We start from the raw sequence: 17,886 nt of genomic DNA, 5'->3' as shown, positions 1-17,886 counted from the left end.
GAATCGTGGGGTCATAGGGTACATTTAGGGCACACTGCCAAACTGGCCTCTGTAATGGACATTTGTCATCTGAATTCTTGCCCCACTTTGACTGGTTTGGTCCAGTCAGACCTTTGAGGCCAAACCTCCATGCCTTTGGTCATTCTGCTCCTTCTGTCTAGACTGCCCTCCCCTTCTCTGTTAAGCAAATTCCTATTCAATCTTTAAAACTCAAGTGAGGTACCACTCCCAGAGGACTTCCCTGACAGTCACCAGTGCAGGCTGACTTAGCCGGTTCTTTCCTGGTGCTCCTAAATTACCAGATGACTTAGACTTTTTTTATTATTATCATGTGTTAAAGCTTTGTTTAAATATCTATCTCCCCTATAAATCAATGAAACCCCTCTGGGACATTTGTGTCTTATTTGTCAGTGTATACAAGTCAGAGGACAGAACACTCATTAAATATGTTTGTTGAACCAAATACCCCAGATTCTTACTGTCTTCTCTGTTCCAACCTCTGTCACCCAGACCTCAGACTGGGGTTGTTGTGGGCCCTTGTGAGACTCCCTGAGGCCAAGAGTAAGGCTGTGAGTGTTGCAGCCCAGCAGGGAAGACCAGCACAGGACGAGTTCTGTGCTCTGGGCTCCTCTGGATTCCGGAAAAAGCAGCAGCAGCCACTGTCTGGAGAGGTCCCCACTCAGGCCAAACAGTGTTCCTCAGAGAAGCCCCTGTGAGCTGGGCAGCGTGGAGTCATAGCACCCTAGAGTTGGAGGGGACCTCATTCATTGCTCTTCCACTGCCCCTCCCCCCACCTTTTAGGGAGAAGAAGAAGGACACAAACAGAGGCAAGGAGAGGGGTAGAAGGCTCCCAGGCCTCCAGAGCCCTCCAGCGAGTGAGTGACAGCCTGAGTCCTGCCTAGCCCAGAGCCTGGGACTCTCTCCCTCTGGGCCAATGTTGGACCTGCCTTTCCTGTCCCTGAGTGTTTCCTAGCAGCCTGAGTTTCTACTCTACCTTTCCTCAGAGCCCCTTCCTTGTTTCTCTGGGCATGTACAGGATGTGTGTGGATGTGTGTGTGTGTGTGTGTGTGTGTGTGTGTGTGTGTGTGTGTGTGTCTAGACCCAGTTAGTGTGAGGCCAGAAGCAGCAAAGAGAAGGCTCTTATCATTGCATTTCCCACTTGGCTATTTCCCCTGGGGTGGGGGCGGGGGAGCGGGAGAGGAGAGCCTGAGAGCCACAGGCTGGACAGGGCCTGCTGCAGCGCACAGCAGCAAGTCTTGAGACCAAAGTACTGCCATAGGTGTCATTAGGAAAGAATGCAGAGGCTGCAGCAGCAGCAGGGGAACCTCTGGGCTGGAGAGGGCAGACAGGCTCTGCAAAATGAAACCAGACCTCTATGGGGTCTGTGCTGTAGAGGGGCTCACAGGGAGGGGGCTCTGTTCTGCTACAGAAGTGCAGCCTCACGAGGGAACAGGAATCTCTGAACCAGAAACCCATCCTGGGCTTCCTCAGATCCCCCAGAGAAAGGCCTCGCCCCTGGAGACTGTTGTCATAGCAGCAGCTGCCAGGGGCTGACTGCCTTCCCCCTTGCCCGCCTGGCTGCCCTGCCTGCCTTCTGATACTTTCAGCTCCCGCTACCTGAAAAGGCCTGTGCCACACACCCCGTCTGCGTGTAAATGTGGCTGGAGCCCACTTCTCTAGAAGTAGCTTTCACCAGGGGAAGACCCCTGTAACATTCTGAAAAACTCTGGAAGGTGAGATGTGGGGAGCAAGTCCCTCCTGAATTACATAAGCTAGTCAAGGAATCTAGTAAGAATAGCTTGGAGTCCACAGACATGTGTTCCAAAGCCAATCTCTTTCCTGGCTTGCTAGACGAACTTAGCAATATATTTACTCTTTCTCTGTCTCTATTTTCTCATCTGTAAATGAGGTCAAAAGAAGATTTATAAAATTGTGTCCTTATAGCACTCACAAATACCTATTTATAAATTTTTAGTCTGGTCTGAATTCAGAGATGCGCAAGAATGACAATTTGGACTTGGTTCAAAGTGGTGTTAGAATGGTTACTACTAAAGTAGCAAATATACAATGCAAGGGATATAAAAGAGGTGGCAGTGCAAGTGATTGAATGCAGAAAACCCATTCTGTGTCTTGTATGTCACTACGGTGTGGTCACAGCTCAGTGGTCTTGGCAGCCCATGGAACATGAGATGCTCAACAAGTCAGAGGAGCACAGAATTGTGAGTTCACTGCTTTTTAAACTTCAAGTCCTGTCAGCTCTCAGGAAGAACTTTGGACTAACCTACAAGGTGATACATCTGCTACTCAGTGAGCCACTTCAAAGGCCTAATGTCCAGGCTCTAGGCCTTGGCATTCTTTCTGTGACAGCACTGGGAATGCCTCTCTTCTGTGTTTGCTCTTCAGGGAGGGAGTTTTCAATGCTTGTCAACTTAGGCATTTTTTTTTTTTTGTGAACAATGGTGGCCATGATCTACTTTATTGAAAGGAGAATATTTCCACCTATGCTCAGTTTGGCAAAAGAAAAGTTCTAGGATATTTATTCATAGAGTGCATGGAAAGGAATTAAACATATAGCATAAGGGGAGGCATGAAGAAGGATGGAAAAAGAGATCAAAGGTGTTGAAAGTGAAGGATATCTTGTATGTACCACAAGAAGAGATGAAGTCAGATGTAGACTACAAACCAAGCAATGGTCCAGAGTGCTTTGAAAGAATCCCTTTTTCACTAGCCTGAGCTAAACTCTCTGCTTCTCTCCAAAAGGAATGGTGGGGTGAGGCCTTTGCTGTCATAGGATTGGCTACTTATTGCTCTCAGCACCTGTGGCCTATTTTTATGTTCCTGAAACATTCTAAGGAGCAATTCCTTCATGAGATGTATATTCCTTTATATTACCTATTCTTATTCCTTTATAGTACCAGGTTTGAGACAATTACTCATTTTAGGAGAATGGCACAGCAAGAGCACAGAGTGGGTAAGTATAAAGCATATTTGGGTCACACTGATTAGGGATCTCTTTTGGCTGGAGCAGAGGAAAAATGGTTGGCAAAGCTTAGAATATGTGACTCAGGCTGGATCCTGAGGTGCCCTGTTAGGATAGGGAATCTAAGATTATTCAGTGGAATGTGGGGTTACCATCCAGAGTTTTTGAGCAGGAGAATAGCAAGATGATATGAGGAAGTAAGGTAGATTAATTTGATCATTTACTTGTTCTTTGAATTTTTCTCTAATAACTCCAGTACACACTGGACATTATCTTCTCCAAGTTTCTACTGACCTGCTAATAATCCCTACCTTACAAACTGGTGAGGGAACACATGAGATAGTCCACTGGCCTATACAAAGCAACTGTCCCCATGTGGGGCACACAGCAGGCACAGTAATGATGAAGTTCCCAGAGGTCTCTAGAGGACAAGTACTATTTCCTTGTGGGTGGCTTTTGTGTCTTCCCCAACCTAAGCACCCTCAACCTAACACACCCTGGTGGATATACAAGAAATCATGACTGCCTTTCATTGCATGACCAAGATGTAAATCATCCCCAATTTAGGTAAATGCTAAAAATCTTAGCAGCAAAAACAACGTTGGTCAATTCAGCTTACAACTTAGAACTGTAAGCAGTAACTAATCTATGATTATGAATGGGTGAGTTTTGGGAGGCTTATTAGCAGAATACAGGTGTATGGGTGAAGTGAAAAACTCTGAAAGGGTCAAAGTAATGCCGAGGTGATGGGGCCGCCCGGTGGCGCAGCGGTTAAGTGCACGCGCTCCACTACTGGCGGCCCGGGTTCGGATCCCGGGCGCGCACAGACACACCGCTTCTCCGGCCATGCTGCGGCCGCGTCCCACATACAGCAACTAGAAGGATGTGTAACTATGACATAGAACTATCTACTAGGGCTTTGGGGAGAAAAAAGGAGGAGGATTGGCAATAGATGTTAGCTCAGAGCCGGTCTTCCTCAGCAAAAAGAGGAGGATTGGCATGGATGTTAGCTCAGGGCTGATCTTCCTCACAAAAATAAATAAATAAATAAATAAAATTTAAAAAAAATGCAGAGGTGAATTCACCTTGAAGCTAACGAATCTTAAGCTTCACGGCCCCTTGATTTGTATGGGCACCATCTGAGGCCTCTAGGAAGGGTTATTAGGAAGGGTTATGGTAGGCAAAATTCTAAGAGGGTCCCCAATGACCTTCACACTTGTATAATTCCCTCCTCTTGATTGTAGAGGGAACCTGTGAATATGAGATACCCCTCCCATGATCATGTTAGGTATATGGCAAAAGGGATTTTGCAGATACAATCAAGATTTCAAATCGCTGAGTTAATCAAAAGGGCAATCACTAAGTGGGCCTGACCTCATGGGATGAGTCTTTAAGGAGATGGCCTTTCCTTAAGTCAGATTTGAAGTAGGAAAGGGATTCAGTGTGAGGGAGATTTTCCACTTTGGGCTTTGAAGATAGAGGGGTCATGTGGCAAGGAATGTGGGTGACATCTGAGCTGAGAGTGGCCCCCAGCCGATGGCCAGGAGGAAAGCAGGACTTCAATCCTACAACTGCAAGGCACTGAATTCTGCCACAACCGTGTGTTGACCAATTATGAGGTAGACTCTGATAGACTTAAACAAAAAGAAGTTTGTTTGGGGCTTATCAGGACTGCAGCCCTGGAACACAGATTCAAGTATCACTTAGTGGTAGTAGCACTTGAATCTGTGTTCCAGTTGTGTTCTGGCTGTTGAAGGGAGAGGGAAGGTTTTACAGTCATGGCTAACAAAGGCAAAAAAAAGAGGGGGGAGGGGTGGGAAAGGAATGTTTTTTAATAAATTCCAGGCCCAAGGTAGTCATGGGGTGAGGGTCAGTTGAAACAAGCCATTAAAACTTAGGAATGTAGATGACCTTGACAGGAATGAGGTCTCTCTCCCGATAGTCTTATCTTCCTTGAGGAGACTTGCAGATGCATTTCAGGCATCTAATGAGTTCAAGAGTTCATCCTGAAGGAGGATCTTCTTCTCCTCTTCATGTCTGCCCGGCTCCATTATGCCTTAATATGAGAAACTCTGTCTTTTTTCAATTCCACACATGTAAGCTTGGAAAAGCACTCTAAGCTCCAGATGAGAATACAGCCTGACTGACACCTTGATTTCAGCCTTATGAAATCCTAAGCAGAGATCCCAGCCACAACATGTCTGGACTTCTGACTTACCGAACTCTGAGCCAAATAAATGGGTGTTATTTTAAGCAGCTAAGTTTTGTATTTTGTTAAAAGGCAATAGAAAAATAATATACGGGCCATAGTATGTCGCATATATTTTTGTAAAAGTTAGCAAAAGCAAGAATTTTGACCACAATTTAAGACTACATACTCTCTTTTTCCACTCCGACTTCCCTTCATGTTGGTGGTAAGATGGATGTGGGCATGTTTGGGATTAAGCTAAGGGGAAGTTGATTTGGAATTACATTTAGTTTCAGTTTAACTGGATAATATATTCATGTGTTTCTCAGTCCCTTGCATGTATAATTAGGTACAGTCGTGTTGATTAACAATGGGGACATGGTCTGAGAAATGCATTGTTAGGTGATTTTGTCATGTGAACATCAGAGTGTACTTACACAAACCTAGATGGTATAGCCTACTACACACCTAGGCTATATGGTATTAATCTTATGGGACCACCATCGTATATGTGGTCTGTCCCACGGTGCATGTTAGGCGGTGCATGACTGTAATTACTAGTAAGGTTCCACAGGGTAGTGAGTAGAAGCTCTAGGATTCAAACTAGGGTTGCCTGACTCTAATGCTAATGAGCCTAATGCTATACTTGACTTTCATATGCTTAGTGAACCGTGAACAAATCTTATAGCTCAAATTAAAAGCCTGATGGCTTAACACTGGCCACTTGCCAGCATTTGATACTATTTCCTAATTCATTACTTGATTCCAAGATACTTTTTTAGTCTTGGCTCCCATTGCTGCCTTATAAGTACAATATGATTTATCAAAAATGGACTCCCGGTCTTTGCTACACCATCCATGCCTGTGGCTTTGCCCAATCACATCTACACAGGTTCATATTCATTTTTTGGTGATTTGGCATGAAATACTGACATTGACTAAGATACTATGAAACTCAAAATCACTACTACAATGAGGACTGTGGGGGAGAAAAAATAATTTTCCCTCTACCCTTCTAGGTTCTTGGATGAGAACTCCCTGTAATAAAAGACAGATTAACAGGAGAAAAACAAACAAGTTTAATACCATGTATACCTCCTATATACATGGGAGAGATCCAGGAAAACTGAGTAACTCCCTGAAATGGCCCAAGTCACCACCTTAAATATCATCCCCAGCTAAAGACAAAAGATGTTAGTGGGCTGGGGGGGGGGGCAGTTATGGGAGGTTTTCAGGCAAAGCACTGTAACCAAGGGTAAGGTTGTCATGCAGATTTAAGTCGTTGCCTTCTCCATTGATAGGAATTTCTAGAGATTTAGAGTCATCCTTTTCTCCCTGGTACAGTACAGAGAGGGAGACACCCTTATAAATGGAGATTTCCCTTATAAGTGTAATTGTCTCTTAGGAAGGGTAACTTCTCGGTTTTCTGAGCTTCTTTGTCTGCTGTTTCTTAAAAATTATCAGCCTAAAATAATCTTTATGGCCAAGAGGCGTATTTTGGGGTGGCAAATTCTGCTCCCCTTCAGGACACTGACATCAAACTGGTTTGTGAGTGTCATTATTAAGAATACTTGATAAGAATCTGCACAAGAAAACTTAAATTTTAAGCCCATACAAGAAACTTGACAGAGGTTGACAGCAGTTTACTCAGATTTGACAATACTAAAAATTTACCCATCACCAATAATGAGTTGTAAAGCTGGAATATTTATCAATAATAATAATAAACTGATTAACCATGCAAAGGAAATATTAAATTACCTTTACATTTTTCTCCAGGAAAAACAATATTAAAAAAATGTCATATCGGGGTCTGCCCTGTGGCATACTGGTTAAGTTCGAGGTGTTTTGCTTCAGTGGCCCAGGTTCACGGGTTTGAATCCCAGGCATGGACCTACACCACTCGTCACCCATGCTGTGGTGGCAACCCACATATAAAGTGGAGGAAGACTGGCAGAGATGTTAGCACAGGGCTAGTCTTCCTCAAGCAAAAAAAACGAAGAAGATTGGCAACAGATGTTAGCTCAGGGCTAATCTTCCTCAGCAAAAAAAACAAAAAAAAAAAAAGGAAAAAAAAGTCATATGAAGACAGGATCAAAGAGTTTGTAGCCAAAAATTGTAGGGAAAAAAATCATTGAGGTATGCCTGGCAGTTAATAAAAATGTTATTTGTATGGAAATTGGGATGTTTTGTATATGTCAGCTGTTCAAATTTTGTAATTTGTTGTGATTTCTTTTCTCATTGTAAATAAATATTAACTTTGGTATCTAATTTCCTGCATTGCCCATACCTTTTTAATATCCTTTTTCTTAAAGAGGGTCCCCCAAATTGTAAATTTCAGGCCCCACAACCTAGATCTGTCCCTGAGATGGTAAGAAGTAGTAGGAAATTTTGGTTGCAATTGGAAAGGGTTAATAGGGATATGAATATGGTAGAGAACTGGGCAATAGAGCAATTGTAGAGGTTGAATTAATAATTTTGAAGACCAGAACATTGTGACCAGCTTTTACAATCTGAAACTCCAAGGTGTCCTTGGTACTGTGAGATTATGTGACCTCGGAGGCTGACTTCATGGAAAGCCCCCTCCACCAGGGGCCCCTCACAGGGGGAGCCTCCAGCTGCTCTGTACATTTCAGACTTGCAAAAAAGTGGCTGCCTAAAGGATCTATATTTGTATTATCACTGAGTAGGGAAAACAGGTGGCTGGATTATTGTTTACCCACATAAACTCCTGAATCCACTTCTTGCTTCTCAAATGACAACAGATGGCTGTTTTCTATCTTTTAAAGACAAAGAGGATGTAGGCTGATATTACTATCAGTAATAATAATAACCTTAAGGAACAGAACTGGCAAAAATTAAAAAGAACTAGTAAAAATCTCTGACTCTTCACTCTGAGCCTCATTTCCTGAACCCCATTTCATGCCTGGACAGGACTGCAAGGGAAATGGTAGACCTTCGGCTCTTGGGGGAGGGGAGGTAGAGAGTCTAGGCAGCGGGCGAGAAACAAAAGATATGGTTGATTAACCCCAAGGGACTGATCCTCCATGATAATCTGAGAAGGGCAAATAGAAATTCCAGGGAGATAATACACTTTTCATGTTTCTGGCAAAGACTGAAAAGATTAACAGTGTCAAGTTGGGGAGAGGGGCGGGGAGCGACGACCCGGCTCCTGCTGCAGTGCTATTCGGAGGGTTAACTGGAGACTCTAGCTCACTGTTAACACGGGCCTCGCTGGACAAAGGGCAGACGTGAATTTAAGTCACTGTGTAGTCTGAGTCCTCTTTCCTGCCTCAGCACCATCTCCCTATTACCTTGGAGGCAGGCAGGCGCGCTTCTGGACGCCAGACAGAAGAGAAGGAGACTACCTCCTGCCCCGGATCTGAGGAGGTTTGAAAGAGCAGAGGATATCCGAAGGCGAGGGCGAACACCAAAGCAGGTCCAGAACTGCATTGCCCATACCCCTTTCCTGCCCCTGCTCCGGTCCATTTTTGGGCAAAAAAATGGTAGGCTTGGGGGAGGAATCTGGGGAAGAGACGGGGGTCAGGTTCGGGTACCAGTTTCTTATTGCATTGAAAGCAGGCTGGCTTCTGGCCCAAGGAAAAAGGAGGAGGAGGAAAACACCCGGGTTCCCTGCAGGTGGATGCGAAGGTGGGAGCCACCTGAAAACCACTAAAAAGAAAAAGGGGGTGTAAGCGGACCCCGCAGCAGGTCCTGTACTGCAGTTCTCACACCACCGCCACGCTCTCTATCCATTTTGATTCAGAAAATGGTGGGCAACAGGGCATGCTGGGGAGGTGGGCGGGAACCATGCGTGCGTGCCAGCTTCCTATTGCGGAGGATGTGGGTGTGTTGAGCGGAAGGTTACGAAAGAGAGGTAAGCACCGCTGTTCTCTGCATATGGGCCCCGAGGTGTGGGGGCGGGCGGGCAGATATGGAAGCGAATCGTTTTCCAGGGCTGCGTTCCCCACACTCTTGTTCTGCCGCGCTCGCACGCGAGCGCGCGTGTTTGTTTAGGTGGAGTTGATGGAGCTCTCTCGAAAGGGATGCTATGGATTTTTTTCCATTCCTCTCCTTCAGGGAAAAGATGGTCTTTTTTCAAAAGAAAATTCCTGACATGATAACACACCAGAAGGTCAGAAGGTTAATATCTGTGTGACAGAGTTCTGGATTTTTATCTTAATTTTTCCTTTTTGCTTGTGCCTTCTCAGTTTTCCAAATAGAATATCTATTACTTGGGTAACAAATACTATTATGAGGTTAAAAAAATGAAAAATTATAAAATTCAAAAGGATTTGTCAGTCAGCTAATAAGATAATCGAGTAGTTCTCTTCAATCGTCACTAATCCCTAAGTCTGTCCCCCAACATATTTTTGTCATACAGTATGCATTTTAACAAGTATGACAGGTGACTCCATTGCACTCTAAACTGAGAGCCATCGCTGAGTTTGTCAGGTTAGGCTAAGCATATGATGCTAGGGTAACAACCCCCAAACCTTAGTGGCTTAACACAGCAAAGGTTGATTTCTAGCACACAATAAATGTCCACCATGTGTTGATGAAGGCCAGGGGTGAGGGGGCTTTGCTTCCCATAGTTTGTCAGGGACGCCAGCTGACAGAGGCTCCACAACCTGGAACATTGCGGGTCACTGTGGCAAAGGGCAGTGTCATGATCTCGCACTCACTCTTCTAAAGTAACCTCAGAAGTAACATAAGTCACTGCTGTGCACAGCTCATTGGCCCCAACTAGTAACACGGCCTCACCTAACAGCAAAGGGCTGGGGACGCTATGGGACTAGGAAGTACAGTTTTCTGTGTGCCCAGAGGGAGTGTAAACTATAAAGTGAGAAAAAGAAAATATTTGTAAGAATTCAAGGGGGGCATGCCTTTGTAAAGCACTAAAACAAAAAAATTAAAAATTACAAACAGGGCTGGCCCTGTGGCTTAGCGGTTAAGTGCGCGTGCTCCGTTACTGGCAGCCCGGGTTCGGATCCTGGGCGCGCACCGACGCACCGCTTTTCCAGCCATGCTGAGGCCGCGCCCCATGTACAGCAACTAGAAGGATGTGTAACTGTGACATACAGCTATCTACTGGGGCTTTGGGGGAAAAAAAGGAAGAAGATTGGCAATAGATGTTAGCTCAGAGCCGGTCTTCCTCACCAAAAAAAAGGAGGATTAGCATGGATGTTAGCTCAGGGCTGATCTTCCTCACCAAAAAAAAAAAAAAAATTACAAACAAAAAATGACAAGTGTAATATAAGAAAATTAAGTTTCTATGAAGCAAAGCAAGAATGACTGTGCCCTTGGCTTTTTCTTTTCTCTAAGATGTCATTTCGGGGATCTTCATGTCTCCAGACCAGTCTTCAGGGATATGGCAGCCTGATGGATGCTAGATTCTGGCTGCAATGAGATGAGGGACCAGGGGCTCACTGTGGCAGTTTTACAAGACAGGATGAATCCAGCCCCCTGGCGCTCTGAGGGGTGGTACTGGGGCAGGATGTGGAAGGGCTCATCCAAGCCACACTCCTCTTCAGGGTGGTCTGACTTTGGTTTCTCTGCTCCAGCCTGCAGCAGGCACAAGACCCTCCTGATGGTCGGGCTGTCCTGACAGGCTTACCTGGAGGACGACGACTGTCTCCATCACAGGTCAGAGCACTTTGCCTTTCCCTCCTTTTCCCTTTCGCATTTGGGGAATCTTTTGTAAGGGAGGAGATAAAGCCCCAAGGATTCCTAACTGGAAACATTGGTTGGGATAGTCTTTGAGCAAGCAGATATCTGACCTGGGTCTGACCAGGTAAATGGGGCTGAAGCAGAAGGGGCTAGCCCTTCTCTCAGAGTCCAGTGAGGTAGGCACACAAAATGGGGGTAGACCTCAGACAAGACCTTACCACCCCCCCCCACCTTTCTCAGACTCCCAGAAGGATCTCGGATGTACCCCAGCCTGTTTGGGTGGTTTTGTGGTGACTTTAGCTCTGTGTGTGCGTGGTGCAGTGCTTCTGCTGTCTGTGTCAGTCCAGGCCCAGAGACACAGGAGATCCCAGGGAAAGGGGTCTTTGCAAAGGCATGTGGTCCTACACTCAGGAGAAAAGGGGTTTCACCTCCTGCGTGAACACCCCTATGCACTGCAGGCCCAGCCCACGACTTGGGGGCCAGGAAAGTCAAGCTGTGAAGATGCTTTTGAAGGCATTGATGGTGGAGGGTCAGCAGAATCCAGAGCCTGGTTCTCTGGGCCCTCACCACCTCCCTGCCAGGCAGAAGGCTGGTATCTCAATCACATGTCCAAGAAGTGACTTGTCTGGCCAACTCTAAAGCAGAATGCATTGAAGGTCACGGACTCTGGAGAGAGCCCTCTGCTGATCAGGATGCCCTGGCTCTTAGGGGACAGAGTATGAGAGTGGGAGGCCCTGTGCTGAGGCAGCGCAGAGGGATCAGGTTCAGGGTCCTTGCAGAATGCTCAGGCCTCGGGCAGTAGAAGGTATTTGGATGACTGCCAGGAAAAAGTCACCAGGTCTCTGGTGGCCATGGAGTCACATAGCTCAGATATTTCCTCAAAAGAACGTTGGAATTTTTTCTGACATTTATGCTAAGGCCCCACTTTCCCCACACTGCTCTCATACCATAACTGAGCAGGTTTGGGCAGCTTGAGCCGGGCCATTTCTGCTTGTTGGAGGACTCCTTTAATCTTTGCTTGTCCTCCCTGTTGGCCTGGTGCAGACTTTCTTATTATTGCACTGCAGACTGAGGTTCTTCCTGCCTAATCTTCCTTCCTTCGCTCTCTCCTTTCACAGGTGTGAGACGTGCATCACAGTCGGAAGGCTCTCTCCATCTCCTCCTGCTCCTTCTCCCTTTATCTTTCACAGATATTTCCTCAATAAAGCTCTTGTATGTCTAAGCTTGTCTTGGCATTTGCTTCTAGGAGGGCCTGAACTGATAATAGGGTCAGGGTACTTTCACAGATGAGATCTCAAGTTTCACGTTTCTCAATAGCTGTACTATTTTTCAGAGAGGCAGGATAGTATAGCAGTTAAGAGCTTAACTAACTGGGTTCAAGCCCCAGGTCGACCACTTTTAGCTGTGTGTCCTTGGCCTCTGTGCCTCTTTTGTAAAATGGGGATAATCACATTACTTCCCCTTAGAGTTGTTGTGACGTTTATATGAATTATCATACAGACCACTTAGTGTCCCACACATATTAAGTAATATCAGCTATTTCACCATCTTTGATAGATGGAGTCAGAAGAGGGGAGGATCTTACCAGGTCCTGTAACTATTGATGAGTTAGGTCGCTAAAACTCGCAATCTAAAGTTCTGGAGCTCTAAGTATATATGCTCTATTGATTTTTAACCTAGAAACTAAAATTAAGGTTCAGGAAAACACATGAACCAGTTAATGGCATGATGATTGTGTCCCCTCCCTTCAACTCCACTGGGTGGGTAACTCCCAGAGGGAGAATGGCGTGATAATATCGTCCCTTTTCCTATACTGTATCTGTCAATCAATTCTGGAATACAGACATGGCACTGAAGATCATACCTGCGTTTCCCCTTTTTGTTGTTACATTTACAAATGCTCTTTATGGTAGAGTGTGTGAAAGGCATATTTTTCAAGAAGGGAAGAGGCAGGGTGGGAAGGGAACTAACATTTGCTTGAGTGCTCACTGAGGGCCAGATGCAGTGTTTGGTGTTTTGGGTTGATTCTCTCTTTAATCCCCATAGCAATCCTGTGAGGTAGGGAGCAGTATTTCCCTTGCACGAAGGAGCAACAACACAGAGAGGTTAAGTGTATTTTCCAAGGCCCTAAATCTAATAAGTTGCACAGCTTGTATTCTGACCCCAGTTCCTCACACTCCAAAGCCCATACTTTACCTTTTAAATGTCTTTAAACTTTAGATGGTGACCTTTCAGGACTGGGGGATTGCTTGGTTTAAATTTGCATGACAGGATGTTAAATTGGAAGTTTCCTCTTACACATCAAGATATAATAGATACAAAACTCTAAAGCCAGGTTTTCAGAGGAAATAACCTTACAAAACGTAAAGCAGCAGCTCTAAAACTTACAAGGAGAATGAAAAGGGTCAAGAGAGAGGAGATATGGAGAAGGAATTTTTGTGAGGATTTCTTTGGAGTGGGCTTCCAGCGGGGAAGAGTTGGAATGCTTTCCCCTTCACCCCAGGGCTTCAACTGGACCCCTTGAAGCTTGATTTGTAACTCCTGGAGTTTGGAGGAACAGTGAAATGGAATCTGACTCCAGCAAGAGAAATCTTATAGGCTAGAGAATGTGACTGTGGTGATGGTGGGAGCAAAGGAGACGTGACTTTATTGGGATGTTTACATTCCCAATTTGTTGGGGGCAAAAGATACATGGGTGTTTATCATGTACCAGAAGTGGGCCTTGCAGGAGAGCAAGCTGCTTGGTATTGCCGAAGAGAACTGTTTGGGATTGCTGTGGATTCCACCACAGAAACTGGTTGGAATGGACAACTGGAAAACCCAGAGCTGAGGGAAAACAGCAATAGAATGTTTAACTCTTGACACAGGAGTTGTAGTAGGGGAGCCTCAGGTGAGAAAGAGTCAGATTTAAACGTCAGCTAGACTCAAACAGCATGAAGCCAACTTACTATGAGACCAGTCAAGAACTTGCTGCTTACTCCCTCCCTTCAACCCCAGACAGGCCTGAAGTCTAAATTAGCAAGCTGGGGAGGATGGGAAAGAGAAGAAACCCAGAGCATCCTTTCCCCCAAAAGTGGTAGGTCCACCTGAAGTTGGTGCTAGCTGAGGGAGGAGAGGAGGTTTAACTCTAAATTGAGTTCAGAGGGTCCTCTATTATTTGGGACTGGGGGTTCTAATCACTGAAATAAGGCTCAATTTGTGATTTAAAGTGACTGTAGGAGTCTTTGGAGTGAGCAGCAAAGCCATGGGGCCTGGGAAAAACTTAATTTTAAAGGTACAGGATTAGACAAAAGTAAAGTTGCATTTTTGATCACATCTCACCAGCAGTTCTTGTTCAGTATATTGACTACATCCGCTTGGTATGGTGTTTGTGACGTGCCATGTTCCTATGGGTGAACACTACTAATGTTTTTGCATTAATTTTACTACACCAGCTTTCTTTTGCTTAGTATTTGCCTGGTATATATTTTTCTATTCTTTTCTTTTCTTTTTGTGAGGAAGATCAGCCCTGAGCTAACATCCATGCCAGTCCTCCTCTTTTTGCTGAGGAAGACCAGCCCTGAGCTAACATCTATTGCCAATCCTCCTCCTTTTTTTCCCCTTTTTCTCCCCAAAGCCCCAGTAGATAGTTGTATGTCATAGTTGCACATCCTTCTAGTTGCTGTATGTGGGACGCCACCTCAGCATGGCCAGAGAAGCGGTGCGTCGGTGCGCGCCCCAGATCCGAACCCGGGCCGCCAGTAGCAGAGCGTGTGCACTTAACCGCTAAGCCACGGGGCCGGCCCCTCTATTCTTTTCTTTTGAACTTTTCTGGATAATTTTAAGAGCACCTCTGAGAAGAAGCATGAAACTGGATTCTGTGCCTTGAAAAAATCCAATCTGAGGTTTTCTTTCTTTTTTTTTTTTTTACATCTAGACTCAAATCTTTATTTTTTTTTTAATTTTTTGTTTATTGCAGTAACATTGGTTTATAACATTGTATAAATTTCAGGTGTACATCATTATACTTCTATTTCTGCATAGATTACATCATGTTCACCACCCAAATACTAATTACAACCCATCACCACACACGTGCCGAATTATCCCTTTCGCCCTCCTCCCTCCCACCTTCCCCTCTGGTAACCACCAATCCAATCTCTGTCTCTATGTGTTTGTTTATTGTTGTTATTATCTACTACTTAATGAAGACCTAATTCCAACAAGTTGAGGCAATGGCAAGTACTTTAGCATTGTGTTTCCTAAGGCTTCATGATGGCGCTAATGCCTGGGCCTCAAACAAATTCTTTCTTTTAATGAGTTTAATCCATGTACATTCATTATGATTATTGACATATGGGGAGGCATATTTCTACCTTTCCACTTTGTGTTTTCCGTTCATCATGTTTTTTCTTTGTATCCTTCCCCACTTCTTTCCTGCTTTCTGTTGGACCAATGGAGTTTTCTTTGGAATTTTGGAATTTACATATTGTATTTTTAATCTTTTAGTGCTTATCCTAAGATTTTTCTAAATTGTTTATCTAACTTTATATATTCAAACAAAATCTAGACTATCTCCAACTTTTTCTTTTGTTTCTTTTTGTCAGGAAGATTGGCCCTGAGCTAACATCTGTTGCCAATCTTCCTCTTTTATTTTTCGCTTGAGGAAGATTGACCCTGAGCTAACATCTGTGCCAGTCTTCCTCCATTTTTTGTATATAGTATGCCTCCACAGCATGATTTGATGAGTGGTGTGTATGTCTATGCTCAGGATCTGAGCCCATGAACTCTGGGCCGGCGAAGCAGAGTGTGAGAACTTAACCACTATGCCACCGGGCTAGCCCTATCTCCAACTTCTATTCTTTTTTTTTTTTTTTGTGAGGGAGATCAGCCCTGAGCTAACATCTGTGCTAATCCTCTTTTTGCTGAGGAAGACCAGCTCTGAGCTAACATCTATTGCCAATCCTCCTCCTTTTCTTCTTCCCCAAAGCCCCAGTAGATAGTTGTATGTCATAGTTGCACATCCTTCTAGTTGCTGTATGTGGGACGCGGCCTCAGCATGGCCGGAGAAGCAGTGCATTGGTGCGCGCCCGGGATCCGAACCCGGGCCGCCAGTAGCGGAGTGTGCGCACTTAACCACTAAGCCACCGGGCCGGCACTCTCTTCCTTATACAGACTTTTACATTTTGAAAATTTTTTTTCAAAAAAAATATATACAACTTCTGATAATTGGCATTTCTATAAGCAAGCAAACTGTTAACCATTATTATGATAGTTCACAGTTCATGATGCACTTTTAAATATATTATCTCATTTGATTCTAGAAAAAGCTCAGCTAAGTGTTACCTTCATAATGAATTAATGAATTAGGAAAAAAAGAAAGAAGAGTAAAGAAGAGAAAGGAGCTCTTCAATTCTTAATGGTAACTTTAAAGACCCTTAAGAGTCTGGGGACATCCGGTTGAAAACCACAGATTTTAGGAATATATTCTTCACCCTTTCCTTTTGGGGAGGGAGAGAGGAGAGAGAATTATCATTTTTGAACATTTATTCTGTGCCAGAAATTTGTCTTAGGCAAGACAAGCCTTATATTTAATGGCTACCTTCGTTACTTTCTAGGTGTTTTATGGGTGTCATGAGAGATACTTCACAACGTTTCTGTACAAATCCACATACATTCTCATGAATGGAAAATGGGCTTATTTATGTTGATAATGATATTGATGAAAATAATAAAAAACAATTATAATAGCTATTGATCATGGAACCACCAATGTTAGCTAGATACTGAATCTCATGGGGTAAAATATATTCTCAAAACCACTCTTCAGTTTTAGAAGGGAAGCCATTTAGTCATCTAGATGGCTAGATGAAACTCTATCCCCTGTGTAGTTTCAGAATAGAGAAACTTGCTAAATCAGCAGAGATTTGGGTAAGTTTGGGTCCATTTATTATAACTGCCCTCTTTATTAATGGGATGGCCTGGTTTAAATCCTTATAAAGTACTTTAGGCCTCTCCTGAATATTCCTAAGTTTTTGTTTTTAAAAAATGAAATGCTTAACAAAAGAAATCAGCTAAAAAAAAAAGAAACCACCTATGAACTTAACTGGAAAATATTGCGTTATCAGTCATTGAGATATTAACATATGTATTATATTCTTTTATTTTTCTCTCCTCCCATTTCCTGCAGAGATCCAGGAGAGGGAGGTTTGTGGCAGAGCTGGAAGTAGAAGCTGTTTGTAGCCAGTAGCTTTTCTATTTTAAAAAGCATTATGTTCCTTGATGAAATCAAGCCAGATGTCCCTGCATGGAAATGGAGGGTATCTGAAGGCAGCAAGAGAAGAGAGGTCGGGGTTTGTGGGTCCTTCCAGTAGCAGAGACATGAGTATTTGTCCATATCAGGACCCAAGGAAGGCTCTGTGATAGGCTCAGGGAAGCTGGGCACCTAGTCTTGCCAAAGATTTCCCTACCCAGAGGGTTGGATGGAAGCAGCATGGACAAGGGATCTGAAGATTCCGTGTCAATTCAGTAAATGAGAATCTCATCCCTAACCAGTGTGGCCAGACATCTTATGACAGTGGGGATCTCTTCAAGCTTTGGTGCTAGATAAGACCATAGGATATTTGTACAGCTAATGGAGAGGGGGAATCCCCAATAATAACTGAAGTGGGTATCCCACCAACATGCTATGGTTGGATCTCAGGGTCATATTTATGTTCATTTAAAAGCAATTTTAAAATGTGATATTTCTAACATGCTCAAGCATGTGAGCTAAGAACCATCTGTTGCTAGCCCTCCTATTCAGAGTTTCAATAACAAAGGAAATAAACCCTTATAGAGTGTTTCACGAGTGTCACGAGTTATTACACAACTGTCCTCTGAATGGATGAGTCCTTCTTAATAACTCTTCTAGTTGGCCAGGCCCTAGGTCCCACAGAGGACATAATAATTCTAAGAATATATGCCAAAGTATGAACTATGGTTATTTCAAGTATGTGTATGCTAGAAATCCCTCATTTATCCCTCTGATCCACTTTACCTCCCTGCTCTGTGTGCCTCAATCTTACCA

At 44.1% G+C, this 17,886-nt stretch overlaps 1 long non-coding RNA gene across 1 annotated transcript; it reads left to right on the top strand.

Moving 5' to 3' along the window:
* Positions 1 to 8,354: 8,354 nt before the first annotated feature.
* LOC147911847 (uncharacterized) lies at positions 8,355 to 12,101 on the top strand. Its single transcript, XR_015550665.1, has 3 exons — positions 8,355 to 8,607; positions 10,733 to 10,814; positions 11,957 to 12,101. It is a non-coding gene; the product is annotated as an uncharacterized LOC147911847 (long non-coding RNA).
* Positions 12,102 to 17,886: the final 5,785 nt, after the last annotated feature.

Source organism: Ceratotherium simum, chromosome X (genome assembly GCF_057802395.1).
Source record: "Ceratotherium simum simum isolate JZ-2026a chromosome X, ASM5780239v1, whole genome shotgun sequence".
NCBI lineage: Eukaryota > Metazoa > Chordata > Mammalia > Perissodactyla > Rhinocerotidae > Ceratotherium > Ceratotherium simum.
Note: the sequence above shows the minus strand (reverse complement) of the source record. Positions and strands in the feature narration are given on the sequence as shown.